Source organism: Procambarus clarkii, chromosome 1 (genome assembly GCF_040958095.1).
Source record: "Procambarus clarkii isolate CNS0578487 chromosome 1, FALCON_Pclarkii_2.0, whole genome shotgun sequence".
NCBI lineage: Eukaryota > Metazoa > Arthropoda > Malacostraca > Decapoda > Cambaridae > Procambarus > Procambarus clarkii.
In genome coordinates, this window is record NC_091150.1 from 57,859,943 (window position 1) to 57,867,376 (window position 7,434).

General features: G+C 40.5%; 1 protein-coding gene across 2 annotated transcripts in view; it reads left to right on the plus strand.

The window, feature by feature from the left end:
* Positions 1-2,632, plus strand: part of LOC123751601 (polycystin-2-like) — a 131,389-nt gene extending 128,757 nt beyond the window's left edge. For both annotated transcript variants that reach the window (XM_069312363.1, XM_069312336.1), the window contains exon 9: positions 1-2,632. This exon is cut by the window's left edge and continues 1,050 nt beyond it. The gene's annotated coding sequence lies outside the window, so the exon portion shown is untranslated.
* Positions 2,633-7,434: the final 4,802 nt, after the last annotated feature.

A 7,434-nucleotide genomic window follows, 5' to 3' on the forward strand; every position in this document is an offset into this window, starting at 1 on the left:
ATGAGTGGGTAGCACAAGATACAGTGTGATTTTGCAGCACGAGACAGGAAGATTATGAATATGAAATTAGGCACTTTTGGGTTTTACTTCTGAATAAGGTATAGTTTGGACAAATTTTTAATTCACTAGTGAGCGAGTTTTATAGACTGTGTCCTTTTATTTGCATGGAGTGTTTGCACAGATTTAGTATTGCGCTAGGAATATCAAAGAGAGATTTATTTCTGGTGTGGTACTCATTGCTAATTTAATAAGGATCGTATTGGGAATAATAATAATTATTGCTAGTTATATCACACAATATACATGACAACACGTTACAGTGATTGATTAGTAGGCACACAAAAGACATAACATTTAACATTAAAAATGATGGAAAGTTCCTAGACCCATATTCAGACAAGAGACTAAACTTCAGGGGGTGCTGAACTTACGTGTCCAGAGTCTGCGTACCTTCTCCAGAGCAGTTATGTCCTTTATAAGTGAGGTCTCCACGCCTAGAGACAGTAATCCAAATGGGGGCGCACCAGAGCCCCCATTACAGATTCAATACAGATAAATCAGTACCTTATTTGAGTGATTCAATACAGTTGAGTCACTACCTTATTCCCCTGAAAGTCAATGGTATGCTTGATTATTCCAACGGTTTGGTTAGCTTTTCTGACTGCTGCTCTCACCTGTTGTGCAACTTTTAGTGAGTGGTGAATTTAGACTCCCAGGTCCTTTTCTTCATCAATTTGCTGTTATTGGTAATGGCATTGATTTAGTAGTTGTGGCGTAGGTTGTTATGGCCCACATGCAAGGTCTTGCATTTGTCGATGTTAAAAAGCATTTGCCAGCCTTCTGACCATCATGTAGATCTCTTTGTAAGGCTTCAATGTCATTATCATTTCCATACATTTCATACATTTTCACACATTTAATACCATAGATAGTATTTCACTAATGTTCCCAGCTTTGGTTTTAAGTGAGTGAATTATGGATACAATTTTTGCCGGGCTGATTGACAAAAAGAGTTGAGTTAAAATAGCTTCCGATGAGATATGTAGTAATATGTGTCTGGGTCTCTGGAATTTTTCTGACAAAGTTAGCACTAATTGATGAAAAGAAGCTATAAAAATCAGTTGCCTTTTCTAAGTATTTTTCAGTAGTGTCTAATCATCCTTAGAGAGTTTTATCTGGTTGTTATGTGATTTTTGTTTAGTCTTCAAACAACACACAGCCCATCTGTTTAAATCCCTTAACATGCTAAACATACACTCTTTCCACACATCGGTTACGATCCTGGCCCCTATTGCTGAATATAGCAGCAATGATCTTATGGATTATGAGACCTTTTATTTTTATTTCATATTATTCTGATATGTTGTGACATAGGCTGCTCTGTGTGTATAACACCTGTATAATATGTGTAACATATTTGTGTTAAATATGTTTGGATAAGAAAGGAGTGTTTGCATCTGTTAAAGTAAATGTAGACAGTTTACACTTCAAATAAAAAAAGACGGGTATTTTAGTCCTTGCCAGACGTAAGAGTATTTGACAGTCCGTCTAATTACCCATATCTTCCTAGCATTACATAACTAATGAAGAAATATGAAATATTTACTCATTATAGTGTTGATGCTGAATGCAGAACATGGACAAACATATTTTTTCTTTGACATAAAATAATTTCATAACGAAATTAGACGAAACCATGTAGTAGGTGACGCCAAAAGAAGTCGACGATCCAAGGGACACTGTTGTGCTACTTATCCAACATATATTGTTGCCTGGAGGTTATATAAGGTTAGGCCAGGTACAGGAGGCTGATATGCCAGCACATACTCTCCAGGCAACAATATATCTTGGATAAGTAACACAACATTGTCGCTTGGGTTGTCGACTTCTTTTGGCGTCACCTGCCACTTAGTTTCGTTTAATTTCGTTATAAAATTATATTATTTCAGAAGCAAAATAGGTTTTTCCATGTTATACATTCCGCACCAACATTATAGTGAATAAATATATCATATATCTTCATTACTTACGTAATGCTAGGAGGCTTTGGGTAATTAGATGAACCCGTATTTGGTATTCCTAGCTAGCTGAATACACTATGTTGATATGTTGTCTAGTATACTGTAAAGCTTGTATGTTACATTTATACTAAGAATTGAATGGTGGCAATGAAGTATCGTATAAGAGGTTTGAGCAACAGTGTTTCCAGCACGACCAGTTTACCAAGCCAGGAGCAAGGCACAAGGGTGCCTGGGCGCGGGTCCTTCTCTCTCCTCCTGCTCCGGGGTGTAGGTGTGCTGGTCATGGCTGCTGTGGCCTTCTCTATCTGCGTAACCCCTATTTTGTAAGGTGCCACCCTTCTCTTCACAGTATAGTTTATCTGTGTTGCCATGGCTGAAACCTGGGGATCCTAGTAGCTGGAACCCAAGCACTGGCAAGTGGAGTATGTGTTTCCATGTCATAGGTTAAATTTGGACTGCCACATATGGGACCTTAGGCCTACCACTAGCTTGCTGCTATGTATATCTCGTCTCCTGCCTGTGTCGAGTCTGAGATTTAACGTAAAGTTGGGCGTGGTAGAGCATTGTGATGTACTTGTGGGTTTTCAGTAATTAATAAATAGTGTGTTTTAGCTGGAGTTTACCTTATCACTTGTCTTGAGTTAGGCAAAGTACCCCTCGGCAGCAGACCATTTAACGATGATTTGTGGGACTAATTCCCAGATGTCAGGGCCTAGCCAAATTCCTGTAACAGGTTTTCCCAATTAACACTATATTATTGTTCTTAAACAATCTTCCATATATATAACACTATAAAACACGTAGATCTGTAATAAGACACATGTTAGTGCATGGCAAGAGCTTCAGTCAACTTGGAAGTATGAAGATTCATAGGATGGTACACTCCGGTGACAGGCTAAACATTTTGAGTGTGGTGGACGATTAAAAAAATGTCCAAGTATAATGAAGCACCTATAAGTACACTGACTTATAATTATTCCAATTTACAACTGGAAACTGTAAGCTTCAGGAAAATATCGTACCATCCCCATATCAGTTGTATGTCCATCAAAGGTATTTTTGTATATTTGAGGTGAGAAATATGCTTCACCGCAGAAGGTAATGCTCTGCAGGTTAGTTTTCATATTTTCTTCTTTTATAGGAGTTAGGTGCTGCTTGTAGACCCGGCATGCATCATGGAGGCTGTCAGTGTCAACAAACTTTAAATATTTCAATTAAAACAAATACTTGCGTATCATAATATTAATTAAGCAAAATTTTGAAATTCAGCATAGTTTTGGCAGTTACGGCTTCGGCGGATAGGCAGTTCCATGGGTTAATAACCCTGTGGGTGAAAAGCATCTCCTGTTCTCAGTCCTACATTGTGGCTTCTTATGCATGAAACCGTTGCTCCTTGTTTGTGTTACATCTAACCTTCTGTATTTTAAAAGTCTGAATTGAGATCCACCGTGATCATGCCTGGGTTGCAGTGTTGTAGCCCTGTGGCCCTTTACCGTTCCTGATACGAGAGATAATTTAGTTCTGGAATGAGTTTTGTTGTCCGGTGTCGCACCTTCTCCAGAGCAGCTATGTCCTTCTGAAAATAAGGTCTCCATGCCTGCATACAGTAATCTAAGTGGGGGCGCGCCAGAGATTTTAACAGTTGAACCAATACGTTCGTTTCCTTATAGTCAAAAGTACGCTTGGTTATCCCAAAAGTTTGGTTAGCTTTTCTAACTGTTGCATCGACCTGTTGTGCAAGTTTTAATGAGTGGTGGATCTTGACTCCAAGGTCCCTTTCTTCATCAATTTGCTGTAAAGTAATGCTATGAATTTGGTAGCCGTGGCATGTGTTGTTATGCCCCACATGCATGGTCTTGCATTTGTCAATATTTAAAAGCATTTGCCATTCTTCTGACCATTTGTGGAGTTCATGTAGATCTCTTTGAAAGGCTTCAATATCTGTGGTGTTTTCTACTTTGCTTTCTTAACTGCAATGCGTACGTCACCAATGTACATGTGGCAGACGCTTCACTGAGCTGTCGGAATCCAGCAGAGAAAATACGAGAGCAACCGTACAGGGCCTGGGAGCAAGGTCGAGTTAGAGTCCTTGAGGGTCTCTTCTCAGACTAGCCTCACCTGGTCCTGATCCACGTTGGTCGTTGGAACCTCTCCAGTGCTTGACACACTTTAAGGGACTCCAAGGGTCCTCATCTCATTTATAGATTAGTGGATAATAGGCAACTCGTCGGTGTTGAAGACACCTGGAGCTGAAGGCTTAAGTAATAGTTGACAGTGTTCAAAAGTGGTTCAACGGAAACACCGCATAAAGCTTAACAGTAGTTTATTTACAAACTTAACCAATAATACAAAGGGTGCTTGATTTACTTTAAATTGGCGTCAGAAAGGCTATGGTTGCATTAGCGGGACTTTTGGCGTCTGACTAATCGATTCTGATCCATTCGTGGAGACACACCTAACTTAACACAATTAAGAGCCAATCATTAACACGGCAAACCTAATAACAGGTTTGCAAAGGATTACAGGAGTTCCAACAGGATTCTCTGATAATGATGATGCACAATAAATCAACAATAACACTGTAAATGGGACAGGCAATATTCATGCACAAAAATTATGTCACACAATAAGTAAATGTGTGGTGTATGTGAAACTCACATTCACAGATGAGTGTAATGTCGTGATACCACACAGATAAACACACATACCACCGGCAGATGTCTCAACCTATACCTGTGTCAGGTATGAGAAGGTGAGAACTGTAGTTGATCCCTCAGATCAACACACAGACACAATAATAAGGAAACAAGATCTTATACTTATAGGTAAGGCTACCTCTCCCATTCACTCACTCAGGCACGTTTATACTACAACTCGTAGGTGCCCTGACAGCTGGTTTCGCTCGTTACGATGTGAGACCACTTACGACAGGCTTTCCCAAAACTACCGTACTTGACACGGCGGGATACACGCAGGAGAACGTGCTGTATGTCTAACAGACACACACACACACCAATGATGGCACTGGCGGTGAGTAAGGTTGTGACAGGTAGTGACATCACATAATATAGTGAGACAGGGCGAGTCGCGGCTTGGAGGCTGCTACACGATGTAGACTGAGTGGCGGAGGCGGCTAAATTATTACACCATGCAGGTGTCTGTGTATAAGTTCACACAAAGTACTTAGGCGGCGGCATTTCCTTAGTTCACTCTAGGTCACTCACAAACGATCTCAATTCGTCACCGAGGGTTACCTGATACCAGTCTGTTTTGCTCTGGTGATTTGTCACTTTAGAAGTCTTCTAAACAATATATTCACAGTCGTGATTCCGGGCGAGCGTTGGTATATCGAGAAGAATGATGAGTTTAACTTGACAGTGAGGAATGGACGGTGTGCTGTCTATTGGCCGATAGACAGAAGGACACGACCACTATGTACGGACTATGGCTCGATCAAAGAACACCAGAGGTCCTTCATCATCTCATTGCCTGGGAGAGAGTGGAGTTATGTGGGTTAAATACCCCAGAATTCCTACCTCTCTTTATGGCTTTGAAGTATGGTGCAATGGATACAGTGTGTACCTGCCACTCAACGAGTTCGGGTTGGGTTCGGCCAGGGTTCGAGTCTCCTGGTGGGTTGAGTGTTAAAAAGTTATAAACTTCAGCTTGCGAGTTATATAGGCAAGTCTGTGCATTGAGCATTTACACCGAGTTTTCCCACATAACAGGGCTCGCTCAAAGAACACCAGAGGTCCTTCATCATCTCATTGCCTGGGAGAGAGTGGAGTTCTGTGGGTTAAATACACCAGAATTCCTACCTCTCTTTATGGCTTTGAAGTATGGTGCAATGGATACAGTGTGTACCTGCCACTCTGTGGGCCAGGGTTCGAGTCTCCTGGTGGGTTGAGTGTTAAAAAGTTATAAACTTCAGCTTGCGAGTTATATAGGCAAGTCTGTGCATATATATATATATATATATATATATATATATATATATATATATATATATATATATATATATATATATATGCGAACAAGCCTGAATGGTCCCCAGGACAATATGCAACTGAAAGCTCACACCCCAGAAGTGACTCCAACCCATACTCCCAGGAGCAACACAACTGGTATGTACAAGACGCCTTAATCCACTTGACCATCACGACCGGACAAAATGAGGTCACACTAACGTGATGTTACAGATGTGACACTTTAACTATTGGGTTCATTACCTCCCAGCAGCACTTGTAACCAAGTCTGAGTCTGTGAATGGCTACTGCAATGTCTCTGGATATCTTTTTGCCAGGCTTGAAAGAGGAGTAACCAGTGGCTTGTTCGTACCATATCGCAGTGGATCTTCCTTCCGCTACTTTGGCTCTGTGACGACTTTTGATAGTTGAGAATATTTTCTTCTTGATTTGCTCCTTTATCTATGAGAAACTTGGAGGTATTTGAACCTGTACAACAGATAGAGCAGTGGCAGTTTTTGCTAGTGAGTCTGCCTTTTCATTACCATCTATGCCAATGTGACTTGGTATCCAATTCAGGGTGATTGACAGCCCTCGATTATGGGCTTCTTTTCCTATATGTTGAATTTCTGTGAGGAGTTGTATATTATCTCTGTGCTGACTGGATAACAATGCCTGGGGCGAAGATTTAGAGTCTGTATGAATGATGACATCATGTAAATTATTCTCAATGGTATAGTTTATTGCCTCCTTCAGGGCATATAATTTTGTTTCCAATGTTGAGCACCCACTATTCATGTTCCAGTAAGCTTCATGGTTGGTAGTGTAAACTGCTGCCCCAGCAGAACCTTTTTCTTGATCAACTGATCCGTCTGTGAAGATGTGAGTCGTTGTGGGTCTTGAGATAGTTTCCATTTGTTGTTCTATTACTTCCTTGAGCCTCTGCAGGTCACATGCTGATTTTTAACTGGTAATCTTTCAATGATTACCTTTAGATTCGATTCTTCCCATGGAGGAGGCTGTCGAAAGTGTTGATATGGTCTATCTTCCCTTTTGTTTTTAATGGTCCATATCAGGTCCATTTTCTCTAAAATCTTGACCACATTATCCATCCATGAGCTTGTTCTATACTGTAGGTTTTTCTGAAAGGATCTCTGTATGCTGTCTTTGATTGACAGTCTGGCGGTTGTTCCAGTAAGTTTTCCTATTATGGTGGCTATCCTTTGTTTCATCCTGTTTTCTAATGCTGGTAAATTTGTTTCCATTCCATGTTTCCATTTGTGGGCATCATCAATGGCAAAGGTGCAAGGAACTATGCACAAAAATGCCTAGACATTATCAGCAGGGAAGCGGAACGCATAGCAGTGAAAATAAACAGCAATAAAACAAAAGCAATGATCGTTAAAATGAGAACTCAAGACATCAGACTGGCAATACAAGGACAAGAA